This window comes from Manis pentadactyla, chromosome 11 (genome assembly GCF_030020395.1).
Source record: "Manis pentadactyla isolate mManPen7 chromosome 11, mManPen7.hap1, whole genome shotgun sequence".
NCBI classification, from domain to species: Eukaryota; Metazoa; Chordata; class Mammalia; order Pholidota; family Manidae; genus Manis; species Manis pentadactyla.
In genome coordinates this window covers 2,883,567-2,899,669 of record NC_080029.1, presented here as the reverse complement: position 1 = coordinate 2,899,669, position 16,103 = coordinate 2,883,567, and the positions used below count along the sequence as shown (strand labels likewise).

The 16,103-nt window shown below is 38.5% G+C and overlaps 1 protein-coding gene across 3 annotated transcripts in view; it reads left to right on the top strand.

Annotated features, from left to right (window-relative positions):
* Positions 1 to 16,103, top strand: part of TRAF3 (TNF receptor associated factor 3) — a 138,405-nt gene that overhangs the window by 54,422 nt on the left and 67,880 nt on the right. For all 3 annotated transcript variants that reach the window (XM_036881953.2, XM_036881949.2, XM_036881951.2), the window contains one exon: positions 15,792 to 15,915. The gene's annotated coding sequence lies outside the window, so the exon portion shown is untranslated. The remainder of the gene's footprint in view (positions 1 to 15,791; positions 15,916 to 16,103) is intronic.

The window sequence follows — 16,103 nt, the reverse complement described above, 5'->3', positions numbered from 1 at the left end:
CTTTAAAAATACCAAATTTGTTACCAAAAAATGCAGAACGAAAAGATCAAATCTTAAATAAAGGCAGGATTAAGGATTTTTCCTTTTGTCTTAGCTCCAGTATGGTTTGGCATAGCACTGCTACTGATATGGTCTTTATATAAAATTTAGTATTTTATTTCTTGTGGGTTTTTTGTATCAATTTTGCTTTTATCTCTATTACTGAGTTTTTTGGCATTTCCTTAAAATTAGTACATGAAACATGTGCCTCACTCACCTCACCCTAGTTCCAAACCTGGCTGTCAACTTGAAAATCAGATAAAATACATGAAATAACAGTTTTCAGATATTGGTTAGACTGTATTCCCTGAAATAAAGGAAACAAATGAAGTGAGCCCTATGATTATTCCAGCTTATTCTCTAGAGCAGGGGTCTACAAACTTTTCTCTAAAGGGCCAGATTGCAGCCCATATGGTCTCTGTCACAGCTCTGTACTTAACTCTGCCATTGTCCATGGCTATTTCTATACCATGTGGCTAAATGGATGGGTGTGGATTGTTCCAATAAAACTTTATTTGTAAAAAAAACAGGTAGCAAGTTGGATTTGGCCCTTAGGCCACAGTTTGCCAATTATGGCCTAGAGACAGTTTCCACATTAAAGGTCAGGGAGACAGAAGCCAAACAGAGCCACTGGCCTTACTGAAGTAACAAAACAGAAGTCAGAGTTTGGGAAGGATGAGGAGATGAGAAATTGAGGGGCAAATTATAGGAGATGAAAGAGCTACTTGAGAGACAACTCCAGAGATCTACAGAAGGACCCCCTTGAGACTTTGGCTGAGTACTGATCTGCACATACACCAGAGGAAACATCTTGAAGCCAGGAAGAAAACCACCCAAAAGGAGTAGGTTGAACAATTTGTGGGTGTGTTCAGAGCAGCCTCTTCATGTAGGGCCTCAGGTGGATTCCTCTGAAGGATATCATCTTACTAGTGGGCCTGAATTAGCCCAAGACTAAAAGACTGCTGCAGACCTGCCCTAACTGACTCCAAGTAGCTTAACTGTATTCCCAGAACAAAGCCCCAGCTGTATTTAAAAGGATACAAAAAGTTCCAGCATCCAGCAGTGTAAAAAATGTTAGTATCTAGCACCTACTAAAAATTACCAGTCATGCAGAAAAGCAAGAAAATATGCTATTAACTAACCAGGAGAAAAATCAGTCAATAGAAACAGATATAAAAATAACACAGGTGATGGAATTAGCAGACAAGGATATTAAAACAGTATATTTAATAAGGTAGGGGAAAAAGCATGTTCAAAATGAAAGATGTAAAAAAGGACTGAAATAGAACGTCTAGAGATAAAAAATACAATATCTGAAATGAAAAATGAGGTAGATTAATAGCAGATTAGCACTATAGAAGAAAAGATCAGTGAACTTCAAGATACAGCAATAGAAACTATCCAAAACTCAGCACAAAGAGTGAAGAAGACTGAACAAAGTAACAGCTTTGGTGGCCAGTGAGACAAAATAGCTGCTCTGAGATATCTGTATCTGTGGTTCCAGAGGAAAGGAGAGAATAGAAGCAGTATTTGAAGAAGGAAAGACTGAAAAATGTCCAACTTTAATGAAAACTACAAACCAAGAAGCTAAAAAGCCTCAAATAAGATAAACAAAACCATACCAAGGTACTGCATAATCCAACTGCTGAAAAACCAGTGACAAAGAGAAGAAAATCTTCAAACGTAGCAAGAAGGAAAGAAGACACATTACACAGGAGGAAATACACAAATGACAGCCAACTTCTGGTCAGAACTTGTGCCAACCTGAAGGCAATAGTGACATGTTTAATGTCCAGAAAGGAAAACCTGTTAGTTTAGAATTCTGTACCTAGCAAAAATATTTTTCAAAAATGAAAGTGAAATAAAAATTACTAGGCCGAGAAAAGCTGACAGAACTTATTGCCGGCAGAACTACACTATAAGAAATGTTAAAGGAAGTTCAGATAGAAGGGAAATATCCCAGATGAGAGCTTTTACACAAAGGAATGGAAAGAACCAGAATGGTCAATAGATAGGTAAACCTTCTCACTTTTAATCTCTCTCTTTTTTTAAATCGACTCTTGAAAGCAAAAATAACAATGTATTGTGGGATTTCTAATACTTGTAGAGGTAAGTAAATGACAACAATAGCACAAGGGATGGGAGGGGAGAAATGGAGACATGATATTACTGCACCTGAAGAATTATAATATTATTTGAAGATACACTGGTAAGTTAAAGGTGAATATTATATCCAGAATAATCTCTAATCAGTGGGAAAAAAAAGAAATATTCATTGCCAATTTCAGGGACTATATCACTACAGATCCAGCAGACACTGAAAGGGTAATAAGGAATATTGTGAATAATTTTACACCAGTAAATTTGACAAATAAAAGGAACAAATTCCTTAAAAATTACAAACCACTGAAGCTGACACAAGAAGAAATATATAACCTCCATAACTCTATATTTATTAAAGAAACTGAATTAGTAGTTAAAATCCTTACCTCGAAAAAACTATAAGCCCATATGGCTTCACTAGTAAATTGTATTGAACACTTAAGGAAGAAAGAATACTAATTTAACAAAAAACTTTTCCAGGAAATCAAAGAGGAGGGAACACTTGCTGTCTCATTCTGTGAGGCCAGCACTACCCTGAAAGCAGAACTGGAGACACAGTGAGGGAAAACCACCAGGCAGTGTTTTGCATGCACACAAAAATCCTCCATAAATGTTAGTGAATAGAACCCATATAGCAGTGTATAAAAAGATGTTATATAATGATCGAGTGAGGTTATCTCAGGAATGAAAGACTGTTTTAACACTGGAACGTCAATCAGTATAACCCCCAGTAGTAATAGAGCAAAAGAAGAAAAACGAGAATGAAGTACAGAAATGGAAATGCAGAAGACACCAAGGGAAGGGCCGGAGGTGCAGAGGAACTGATGAAGTCTAGTGTGTTTGTAATTGGATTCTGAGAAGGGGAGACATGGTGCAAAAGCAGTATTTGAAAAGATAATGGCTGAGAATTTTCCAGAGACTCTGAAAGAAGCCAAACCACAGATTCAAGATGTTCAACAAATAGCTGGCCGGATAAGTAAAAAGAAATCCACATCCAAACATCTGATAGTGAAACACACCATCACCTATGAAAGAGCAACAAATGACTTCTCAGCACCAGCAGTGAGGGCCAGAGACTAGGAGTAATAGCTTCAATACCTGGAGAGAGAATGCTGTAGCTAATAAAAATGAATGAGTAGTATATAAAACACTGATAATGACAAAATATATACATGTACATAAATACACAGTAGGAAAAAGTTGGAAATATGATAAAGAGTTAATATTTTAAGGTCCTTGCTGTCTGAGAGAACAGTAAAGATACTAACATTGGACTTTGATAAGAACTTGCACATTATAATTTTTAAAATAATCACTAAAAAAATAAAAATAGAATGTGTAACATCCAGATTCCTTGGGGGCAGAGTTTAGAATGATAACAATCCAGAAGAAGTCAAATAGAAAGCCCCTGGTAAAATAGTAGAATTAAATCTAAATATGAGTAATTGTAATGTAATAATGTAAATATTGCATTAATATTTAAGTACTTCCAATGTAAATAGACTAAATGTTCCAAGTAAAAAAAGATATCAAATAAAAATTTTTTAAAATCCAACTATATACTGTTTACAAGAAACCCATCTAAAACGTGAGGATTAGGAAATGTTGAAAGTAAAGTGATGAAAAAAAAGAATGTAAACACTAACCCAAAGCAAGATTGTATAATGTCAGACAAAATATACTTTAAGGAAAAAGACAGTACTAGAGATAATGAGTGTCATTTCACGAAATACAGTGGGTAGTTCCTATAACAAAATACTCAGTAGCTTACTTTAAACAAATTGCTTGCTCACACAAATCCAGTGCAGATAGCCCTGGTTGGCAGATTGCTCTCCACATGGTCATTTAGGGATTCTGATTTCCTCCACCTTGTGACTCCACCATCTCCTAGGAGTTGGAATGCTCTGCAGTATCCTCAGCGTTGGGGGAAGGGACGGGTATGGAGAGTCATACAAGTGCTCGTGGACTAGGCTTGAAGGTGGTCCGCATTACTTATCTTCCACCCTACTAGGCAGAGCCCACATCTTATAACCAAATTTAACTGCAGGAAAGGCAGGGAATGTAATCTAACTTTGTGTCCAGGAGGTTAAAAGAAATGAATTTGGTCGGTGATAAAAGGTTCAAATCAAAAGGAAATCATAATTCTAAGTATGGATAAGCCTTATAATATGACTTCTGAATATAGAAAGTAAAGATTGATGTATGTACAAGGAAGAGTAGACAAATGTACAGTCATAGTGGAGTTTTCAACATGTCTTAGCAGTTGATAGAATAAGCAGACAAAAAAGAAAATCTGCAAGCACAGATGTTTTAAACAGGATCAATACCCTCGGTCTGACATATGTATAAATAACATTCCATCCAAAACTGCAATGTATACTTTATTTTCAAGCACTTATAGGACATTTATAAAAATGGGCCAATATTGGGCCATAGTACAATCTCAATACATTTCAAAGCATTGTTCTAATAATACAGATTATACTCTCTGACCTTACTGGAATTGAGCTATAAATCAATAGCAAAAAAGGTAATTACAAAATCCATGAGAGTTTAAAAATAAGTATTTTTAAATCTCATAGGTCTTAGAAGATGATATAATGGAAATTAGACAATATTTTTAACTGGGTGATAATGAGAATACTATGTATCAACTTGGAGAATAGAGTACAGCCAAAGCTATACATGAAGGGAGATTTATAGCCTTTAGAAAAGCTGAAAATCAGTAGGCTAAGCATTATTTTAATTAGAAGTTAGGAAATAAAATAGCAAAAAAAACCCAAATACCCAACAGGAAGAAAATAATAAATATAAGAGTGGAATTAATCAAATGGAAAATTTATGGTAGAAAAGACCAACAAAACCCAAAATCGGTTCTTTGAATAGTAAAATTGGCAAACCTCTCTTAACAGTGATAATGGAAAAAAAGAGGTGGCAAAGTAAATGAAATGAAGGGGAAAAACCACTGCAGATTCAGTACTGGGTTTTCAAAAAATATTTTTTATATTTTGTAATATAGAAATACAAAACATTATTAGAAATAGCATCATGTCAGCAAGTTTGAAAATTTGTATGAAGTCAGCAAATTTCTTGAAAAATGTAACTTAATAAAAGTAACTGCAGAAGAAATAGAAAATCTTAACTAGTCCTACAACCATTAAATCAAATCTGTAATTAAAAATTTTTAGGCACAGAGGGCTTTCTTGTTAAATTCCACCAAACTTTCAAGCAAGAAATAAATCCAGTCAGTCTTACTCAAGTTCTTCCTCAGAATAAAACAGGGAACACTTCCTAATTCATTTTATAAGGTTATTGTAACTTTGTTACTACATTCCAACAGGGATAATATAATCAGCAAAGTGTTTATACCAGACAAAGACAAGTAAATTGCAACTATTGATTTTCAGTTCTTTCGCCAAGGAAACAAAGTTAGCTTGCCATTTTACAAGAAGTGTAGTCCAAGTTTGGGTGATAAATAGTTTTGATGCACAGCATATGAATGAAAAACTACTGAGGCTGTGTGTGTGTGTGTGTGTGTGTGTGTGTGTGTGTGTGTGTGTGTGTGTGTGTGTGTGTGTGTGTGTGTGTGTGTGTGTGTGTGTGTGTGTGTGTGTGTGTGTGTGTGTGTGTGTGTGTGTGTGTGTGTGTGTGTGTGTGTGTTACCCTATTTGGCTTGTATAGCTCACTAGATTAAGACCGTGTGTGTGTGTGTGTGTGTGTGTGTGTGTGTGTGTGTGTGTGTGTGTGTGTGTGTGTGTGTGTGTGTGTGTGTGTGTGTGTGTGTGTGTGTGTGTGTGTGTGTGTGTGTGTGTGTGTGTGTGTGTGTGTGTGTGTGTTACCCTATTTGGCTTGTATAGCTCACTAGATTAAGACCGTGTGTGTGTGTGTGTGTGTGTGTGTGTGTGTGTGTGTGTGTTACCCTATTTGGCTTGTATAGCTCACTAGATTAAGACCGTGTGTGTGTGTGTGTGTGTGTGTGTGTGTGTGTGTGTGTGTGTGTGTGTGTGTGTGTGTGTGTGTGTGTTACCCTATTTGGCTTGTATAGCTCACTAGATTAAGACCCATGTTTTTTTTTTTTTTTTTTTAAATAATTATTTTTTAATGAAGGGTAGTTGACACACAGTATTACATTACATGAGTTTCAAGTGTACAACACAGTGGTAGAACATTTATATACATAATTCTAGGTTCCAGCTATCACCCTACCAGGCTGTTACAATATCTTGACTATATTCCTTATGCTATACATTACATCCCGGTTACTAATTTATTTTACCATTGGAAGTCTGTCCTTTTTTTTTTTTTTTTTGTGAGGGCATCTCTCATATTTATTGATCAAATGGTTGTTAACGACAATAAAATTCTGTATAGGGGAGTCAATGCTCAATGCACAATCATTAATCCACCCCAAGCCTAATTTTTGTCAGTCTCCAATCTTCTGAGGCATAACAAACAAGTTTTTACATGTAGAACAAATTCTTACATAATGAATAAGTTACATAGTGAACAGTACAAGGGCAGTCATCACAGAAACTTTCGGTTTTGCTCATGCATTATGAACTGTAAACAATCAGTTCAAATATGAATACTCATTTGGTTTTTATACTTGATTTATATGTGGATACCACATTTCTCTCTTTATTATTATTATTTTTAATAAAATGCTGAAGTGGTAGGTAGATACAAGATAAAGGTAGAAAACATAGTTTAGTGTTGTAAGAGAGCACATGTAGATGATCAGGTGTGTGCCTGTAGACTATGTGTTAATCCAAGCTAGACCAGGGCAATAAAACATCCACGTATGCAGAACATTTCTCTCAGAACGGGGGGGTGAGGTTCTAAGCCTCACCTCTGTTGATCCCCAATTTCTCACCTGATGGCCCCCCTGCGACTGTGCCTGTCTTAGGTTGTTCCTCCCTTGAGGAATCTTACCCGTCTCTGGCTAACCAGTCATCTTCCGGGGCCATACAGGGAAATGTGAAGTTGGTAAGTGAGAGAGAAGCCTTATTGTTTGAAAAAGTTAGCTTTTTACTTCTTTGCATATTTATGCCCTGTGGCTTCTATGCCCAGCATTTGTCTTGAGGTATCTTTACCACTTGGAAGAATTATGATACTCGGTAAATTTGATATGAGGCATGAATTCTATTTAAGGGTTGTAATTAGGAAGGAAGAAGAAAAGCTATAGAAGTAGCAGGTGGAAGAAAACATGGGAAGATTGATTATTTCTTTGATATATCTTCTTGTAGAGTAACTTCAGCATGTAGAGGTTTTAAGCTACTACTTAAATTGCACACACACATTAACATAATAGGAGTATAGTTACATAACCAAAGCATATCTGTAATTACCAGCCATCTGCAGTGAAACCAAGAAAACCAGTTAGGCACCTTAGGCATTTGTGAAAACTTATCTATGATATGGTGGATATTGTCCAACTGAACTTGAACAGTCTGAGAGAAATCAGACAAATTAAAACAACCCATTCCTGGGGACTGTTCACATGCCATATGTTCTTTTAACAGTAAATAGTTTGTAGTTGTAAGACTTTGGAGCGCTACAATTTGCACTTCTCCAAATTCTTGGTTGAGTTCCAACAGTATAGATCCAGTCCAATTTTGTTGTTTTACTGTATGCACAGGCCAGCTTAGATATCTCCTTCCTCATTCCCATGGCAAGTCCAGGAACTGGTGGGATGAGTGCATCTACAGCTGTAGCAGTGCGTGGATCTTTGTTGGGGTTTTTTGATGATCATCTTCTGGCATGAGTCTTCCAGAGAGTGCAGATGTTGGAAGTTCTTTTTCATATCGTATCTTAGTTCATTTTCGGGGTAGCCCAATTAGGCTTTGATCCTTTGTATAAACACAAACAGACCCTTTGCCTACACTTTTATATGCCCTTTATACCCTTGTGTAGAACTCGTTGGAGGTTACCACACAGGAACTGCCCTTTTTTTTTTTTCTATCACTAATCTACACTTACATGACGAATATTATGTTTACTAGGCTCTCCCCTATAAACCCCTTTACAGTCACTGTCCATCAGCATAGCAAAATGTTGTAGAATCACTACTTGCCTTCTCTGTTTTGTACAGCCCTCCCTTTTCTCCTACCCCCCCATGCATGCTGATCTTAATACCCCCCTACTTCTCCCCCCCTTATCCCTCCCTACCCACCCATCCTCCCCAGTCCCTTTCCCTTTGGTACCTGTTAGTCCATTCTTGAGTTCTGTGATTCTGCTGCTGTTTTGTTCCTTCAGTTTTTCCTTTGTTCTTATATTCCACAGATAAGTGAAATCATTTGGTATTTCTCTTTCTCCGCTTGGCTTGTTTCACTGAGCATAATACCCTCCAGCTCCATCCATGTTGCTGCAAATGATTGGATTTGCCCTTTTCTTATGGCTGAGTAGTATTCCATTGTGTATATGTACCACATCTTCTTTATCCATTCATCTATTGATGGACATTTAGGTTGCTTCCAATTCTTGGCTATTGTAAATAGTGCTGCAATAAACATAGGGGTGCATCTGTCTTTCTCAAACTTGATTGCTGCGTTCTTAGGGTAAATTCCTAGGAGTGGAATTCCTGGGTCAAATGGTAAGTCTGTTTTGAGCATTTTGATGTACCTCCATACTGCTTTCCACAATGGTTGAACTAACTTACATTCCCACCAGCAGTGTAGGAGGGTTCCCCTTTCTCCACAGCCTCGCCAACATTTGTTGTTGTTTGTCTTTTGGATGGCAGCCATCCTTACTGGTGTGAGGTGATACCTCATTGTAGTTTTAATTTGCATTTCTCTGATAATTAGCGATGTGGAGCATCTTTTCATGTGTCTGTTGGCCATCTGTATTTCTTTTTTGGAGAACTGTCTCTTCAGTTCCTCTGCCCATTTTTTAATTGGGTTATTTGTTTTTTGTTTGTTGAGGCGTGAGAGCTCCTTATATATTCTGGACGTCAAGCCTTTATCGGATGTGTCATTTTCAAATATATTCTCCCATACTGTAGGGATCCTTCTTGTTCTATTGATGGTGTCTTTTGCTGTACAGAAGCTTTTCAGCTTAATATAGTCCCACTTACTCATTTTTGCTGTTGTTTTCCTTGCCTGGGGAGATATGTTCAAGAAGAGGTCACTCATGTTTATGTCTAAGAGGTTTGTGCCTATGTTTTCTTCCAAGAGTTTAATGGTTTCATGGCTTACATTCAGGTCTTTGATCCATTTTGAGTTTACTTTTGTATATGGGGTTAGACAATGGTCCAGTTTCATTCTCCTACATGTAGCTGTCCAGTTTTGCCAGAACCACCTGTTGAAGAGACTGTCATTTTGCCATTGTATGTCCATGGCTCCTTTATCAAATATTAATTGACCATATATGTCTGGGTTAATGTCTGGATTCTCTAGTCTGTTCCATTGGTCTGTGGCTCTGCTCTTGTGCCAGTACCAAATTGTCTTGATTACTATGGCTTTATAGTAGAGCTTGAAGTTGGGGAGTGAGATCCCCCCTACTTTATTCTTCTTTCTCAGGATTGCTTTGGCTATTCGGGGTCTTTGGTGTTTCCATATGAATTTTTGAATTATTTGTTCCAGTTCATTGAAGAATGTTGCTGGTAGTTTCATAGGGATTGCATCAAATCTGTATATTGCTTTGGGCAGGATGGCCATTTTAACGATATTAATTCTTCCTAACCACGAGCATGGGATGAGTTTCCATTTGTTAGTGTCCCCTTTAATTTCTCTTAAGAGTGACTTGTAGTTTTCAGAGTATAAGTCTTTCACTTCTTTGGTTAGGTTTATTCCTAGGTATTTTATTTTTTTTGATGCAATTGTAAATGGAGTTGTTTTCCTGATTTCTCTTTCTGTTGGTTCATTGTTAGTATATAGGAAAGCCACAGATTTCTGTGTGTTGATTTTGTATCCTGCAACTTTGCTGTATTCCGATATCAGTTCTAGTAGTTTTGGGGTGGAGTCTTTAGGGTTTTTTATGTACAGTATCATGTCATCTGCAAATAGTGACAGTTTAACTTCTTCTTTACCAATCTGGATTCCTTGTATTTCTTTATTTTGTCTGATTGCCGTAGCTAGGACCTCCAGTACTATGTTGAATAACAGTGGGGAGAGTGGGCATCCCTGTCTAGTTCCCGATCTCAGCGGAAATGCTTTCAGCTTCTCGCTGTTCAATATAATGTTGGCTGTGGGTTTATCATAGATGGCCTTTATTATGTTGAGGTACTTGCCCTCTATTCCCATTTTGCTGAGATTTTTTAACATGAATGGATGTTGAACTTTGTCAAATGCTTTTTCAGCATCTATGGAGATGATCATGTGGTTTTTGTCTTTCTTTTTGTTGATGTGGTGGATGATGTTGATGGACTTTCGAATGTTGTACCATCCTTGCATCCCTGGGATGAATCCCACTTGGTCATGGTGTATGATCCTTTTGATGTATTTTTGAATTCGGTTTGCTAATATTTTGTTGAGTATTTTTGCATCTACATTCATCAGGGATATTGGTCTGTAGTTTTGTTTTTTGGTGGGGTCTTTGCCTGGTTTTGGTATTAGGGTGATGTTAGCTTCATAGAATGAGTTTGTTAGTATCCCCTCCTCCTCTATTTTTTGGAAAACTCTAAGGAGAATGGGTATTATGTCTTCCCTGTATGTCTGATAAAATTCCGAGGTAAATCCATCTGGCCCGGGGGTTTTGTTCTTTGGTAGTTTTTTGATTACCTCTTCAATTTCGTTGCTGGTAATTGGTCTGTTTAGATTTTCTGTTTCTTCCTGGGTCAATCTTGGAAGGTTATATTTTTCTAGGAAGTTGTCCATTTCTCCTAGGTTTCCCAGCTTGTTAGCATATAGGTTTTCATAGTATTATCCAATAATTCTTTGCATTTCCGTGGGGTCCGTCGTGATTTTTCCTTCCTCGTTTCTGATACTGTTGATTTGTGTTGACTCTCTTTTCTTCTTAATAAGTCTGGCTAGAGGCTTATCTATTTTGTTTATTTTCTCGAAGAACCAGCTCTTGGTTTCATTGATTTTTGCTATTGTTTTATTCTTCTCAATTTTATTTCTTTCTTCTCTGATCTTTATTATGTCCCTCCTTCTGCTGACCTTAGGCCTCATCTGTTCTTCTTTTTCCGATTTCGATAATTGTGACATTAGACCATTCATTTGGGATTGCTCTTCCTTTTTTAAATATGCTTGGATTGCTATATACTTTCCTCTTAAGACTGCTTTTGCTGTGTCCCACAGAAGTTGGGGCTTAGTGTTGTTGTTGTCATTTGTTTTCATATATTGCTGGATCTCCATTTTGATTTGGTCATTGATCCATTGATTATTTAGGAGCGTGTTGTTAAGCCTCCATGTGTTTGTGAGCCTCTTTGCTTTCTTTGTACAGTTTATTTCTAGTTTTATGCCTTTGTGGTCTGAAAAGTTGGTTGGTAGGATTTCAATCTTTTGGAATTTTCTGAGGCTCTTTTTGTGGCCTAGTATGTGGTCTATTCTGGAGAATGTTCCATGTGCACTTGAGAAGAATGTATATCCCGCTGCTTTTGGATGTAGAGTTCTATAGATGTCTATTAGGTCCATCTGCTCTACTGTGTTGTTCAGTGCTTCCGTGTCCTTACTTATTTTCTGCCCAGTGGATCTATCCTTTGGGGTGAGTGGTGTGTTGAAGTCTCCTAGAATGAATGCATTGCAGTCTATATCCCCCTTTAGTTCTGTTAGTATTTGTTTCACATATGCTGGTCCTCCTGTGTTGGGTGCATATATATTTAGAATGGTTATATCCTCTTGTTTGACTGAGCCCTTTATCATTATGTAGTGTCCTTCTTTATCTCTTGTTACTTTCTTTGTTTTGAAGTCTATTTTGTCTGATATTAGTACTGCAACCCCTGCTTTCTTCTCACTGTTGTTTGCTTGAAATATGTTTTTCCATCCCTTGACTTTTAGTCTGTACATGTCTTTGGGTTTGAGGTGAGTTTCTTGTAAGCAGCATATAGATGGGTCTTGCTTTTTTATCCATTCTGTTACTCTGTGTCTTTTGATTGGTGCATTCAACCCATTAACATTTAGGGTGACTATTGAAAGATATGTACTTATTGCCATTGCAGGCTTTAAATTCGTGGTTACCAAAGGTTCAGGTTAGCCTCTTTAGTATCTTACTGCCTAACTTAGCTCGCTTATTGAGCTGTTATATACACTGTCTGGAGATTCTTTTCTTCTCTCCCTTCTTGTTCCTCCTCCTCGATTCTTCATATGTTGGGTGTTTTGTGCTGTGCTCCTTCTAGGAGTGCTCCCATCTAGAGCAGTCCCTGTAAGATGTTCTGTAGAGGTGGTTTGTGGAAAGCAAATTCCCTCAGCTTTTGTTTGTCTGGGAATTGTTTAATCCCACTGTCATATTTGAATGATAGTCGTGCTGGATACAGTATCCTTGGTTCAAGGCCCTTCTGTTTCATTGTATTAAATATATCATGCCATTCTCTTCTGGCCTGTAGGGTTTCTGTTGAGAAATCTGACGTTAGCCTGATGGGTTTCCCTTTATAGGTGACCTTTTTCTCTCTAGCTGCCTTTAACACTCTTTCCTTGTCCTTGATCTTTGCCATTTTAATTATTATGTGTCTTGGTGTTGCCCTTCTTGGATCCTTTCTGTTGGGGGTTCTGTGTATTTCCGTGGTCTGTTCGATTACTTCCTCCCCCAGTGTGGGGAAGTTTTCAGCAATTATTTCTTCTAAGATACTTTCCATCTCTTTTCCTCTCTCTTCTTCTTCTGGGACCCCTATAATACGGATATTGTTCCTTTTAGATTGGTCACACAGTTCTCTTAATATTGTTTCATTCCTGGAGATCCTTTTGTCTCTCTCTATGTCAGCTTCTATGCGTTCCTGTTCTCTGATTTCAATTCCATCAATGGCCTCTTGCATTCTATCCATTCTGCTTATAAACCCTTCCAGAGTTTGTTTCATTTCTGCAATCTCCTTTCTGGCATCTGTGATCTCCTTCCGGACTTCATCCCATTTCTCTTGCGTATTTCTCTGCATCTCTGTCAGCATGTTTATGATTCTTATTTTGAATTCTTTTTCAGGGAGACTGGTTAGGTCTGTCTCCTTCTCTGGTGTTGTCTCTGTGATCTTTGTCTGCCTGTAGCTTTGCCTTTTCATGGTGATAGGAATAGTCTGCAGAACTGGGACGAGTGACGGCTGGAAGGACTTCCTTTCTTGTTGGTTTGTGGCCCTCCTCTCCTGGGAGAACAGCGGCCTCTAGTGGCTTGTGCTGCGCAGCTGCGCGCAGACAGGGTTTCTGCTTCCTGCCCGGCTGCTATGGAGTTAATCTCCGCTGTTGCTGTGGGCGTGGCCTGGCTCGGGCAGCTGCTCCAAAATGGTGGAGTCGCGTTGGAGCAGGAGCTGCTGGGAGGCTATTTATCTCCGTAAGGGGCCTCCCTGCTCCCTGCAGCCCAGGGGTTAGGGTGCCCAGAGGTCCCGGATTCCCTACCTCTGGATTAAGTGACCCGCCCTGCCCCTTTAAGACTTCCAAAAAGCACCCGCCAAAACAAAACAACGACCACGGAAAAAAACAAGAAAAAAAAATTTTTTTTAATTAAAAAAAAAAAAAAATTTTTAATTAAAAAAAAAAGGTGGTCGTTCGTTTTTCTTTATTCTCCGGTGCCAGCCTCAGGCCTCTGCTCACTGGTCTTTCTGCCCTGTTTCCCTAGTATTGGGGTCCCTGTCCCTTTAAGACTTCCAAAAAGCGCTCGCCAAAACAAAGCAGCAAAAAAGCAAAAAAAAAAAAAAAATGGTCGCGCGCTTTTCTTATGTCCTCTGTCGCCCAGCCTCCAGTGCCTGCTCACTGTTCTTGCTGCCCTGTTTTCCTAGCATCGAGGGCCCTGCGCTCTGGCCCGGATGGCGGGGGCTGGGTGTTCGGCAGCCCTGGGCTCCGTCTCCCTCCCGCTCTGCCTGCTCTTCTCCCGCCGGGAGCTGGGGGGAGGGGCGCTCGGCTCCCGCGGGGCCGAGGCTTGTATCTTACCCCCTTTGCGAGGCGCTGGGTTCTCTCAGGTGCGGATGTGGTCTGGATATTGTCCTGTGTCCTCTGGTCTTTATTCTAGGAAGGGTTGTCTTTGTTATATTTTCATAGATATATGTTGTTTTGGGAGGAGATTTCCGCTGCTCTACTCACGCCGCCATCTTCCGCCCCTCTTGAGACCCATGTTTTTTGAATATGTGATCATATCAGGGAGGGATCTTTCTGATGTAACTGGACCTTAGCTGTTAAAAGTAAAAAGGGTATTTATTGATGATCTAATTGAAACATCTGAGATAGGGTGGGCTGCACCTGTGTCAGTTTTTCCCCAGCATCCTCCTCCATTTTGCTCTGTTTTCAAAGGGCCTCTTCACTCCTTCTTGCTATCTATGTGCTCATGTTCAAGTTCTTTGGGAAAGAGTGAGAATCTCTTTGAGTCTCAGAGAAGGAAGACAAGATTTCTTTAGTTTTGACTTGGGTTATATGTTAGCAGAGATGAACCAGCTCTGACCAGGGTCTGGGTTGCTCTACTGGTCAGGCCAGCTGACACAAGCCCCCTGCCCCGGGTGGAGTGACCGTGGGGAGCTGCACCTGGCAAGAAATTGAAGTGCAGCAACCATTGGAAAAGTGAACAGGTTCTTGGTCATAATTAAGTCTCCATTGAAGCAATTGTCAGATGTAAAATTGCATGAATTTTTTATTGAAATTAATTATAAAATTCTACATCATGAAGACTTCTTAGGAGACCACTACATAGCCATTCTGTTAGCATGAATTAAAAGGTCTGACAAGGCTAGTTGGAGAAGTTGAGCACCAGAAGTTGTCATGTACCCTTGTGGTGGGAGTGTAAGTTGTGGCAGCTGCTTTGGAAAATAGTTTGGCTTTATGTAGCAAACTAGAATACACACTGACCCAGTAACCTAGCAATCATCTCGGTGTGTACACCAGAGAGGTACACGCCTGTGTGCTTAATGCAGCTGTACCAGGAAGATCTTAGTAGTACTCAAACTTGCTCCAAAGCAAAATTACCCAGGAGACAGGGGAATGGTTAAGTAAATGCTGTTATAGTCACACAAGGGATGTCATACGGCAATGAAAAGAAGTGACATGTACAGCAACAGTGGAGGAAAGACAAAAAATCCTACAATATGATTCTGTTTATATAAAATTCAGAAGCTGCCAAAAATAAACTCAGTTAAGGCTACATACCAGGTGATAAATCTAAAGAAAAGAAAGAAATTGGTAAAAAAAAAAAAAAAAAAGTTAGGGTAGTTGTTACTTAGGGGAGAGGAAAGAGTTTAGGATCAGAGAGGCACCAGCCTTTTTGAAGTTCCTACCGAAGTAGTAGTTGGACTGGTGTTTGTGTAATAACCTTGTGAAACAGAACATACATGTTTCCCATGCTTTTCTATGTGTATGTAATACTTCCTGAGAAGTGATTTTAAAATAAAAATAATCTGAAGATATCCAGGCTGTAATTTGTGTCCAACTCAAAAAATACTGAAAATCCAAAGCATATGTTTATATAAAATGGTTAAAAATATTTTATCAGTTTTTTACTTGATCCTTTTTCAGAAATGTACATTTTTTGAAAGTTTTTAAAATTTTCCAGATGCCAGTTGACCCAGTAGCATTCTTACTTTCTAGGTAAGGGGCTCCACTACGTTATTTGAAGGAGGATAAGACTGACAACGCTTCACTTCTCTTTTTTGAAGTTTTCTTTCTCCCTGATCAAGCTTATGTATATCTCCTTACAACATATGACACACAGGTATGTCACTAAAAGTTTTAATTTGTATGGATTTCTTTATTTAGCTGTTAACTTGTTCACTTTGCATAAAAAGTAATTAAATTTTTTAACATCCTGAACTTATTTTTGTCTCTAACAATTTCATCCTGGAACACATGTATTTGACTATATTCTGCATGCATGGCACTATATTTTGGTGTATGTCTAAC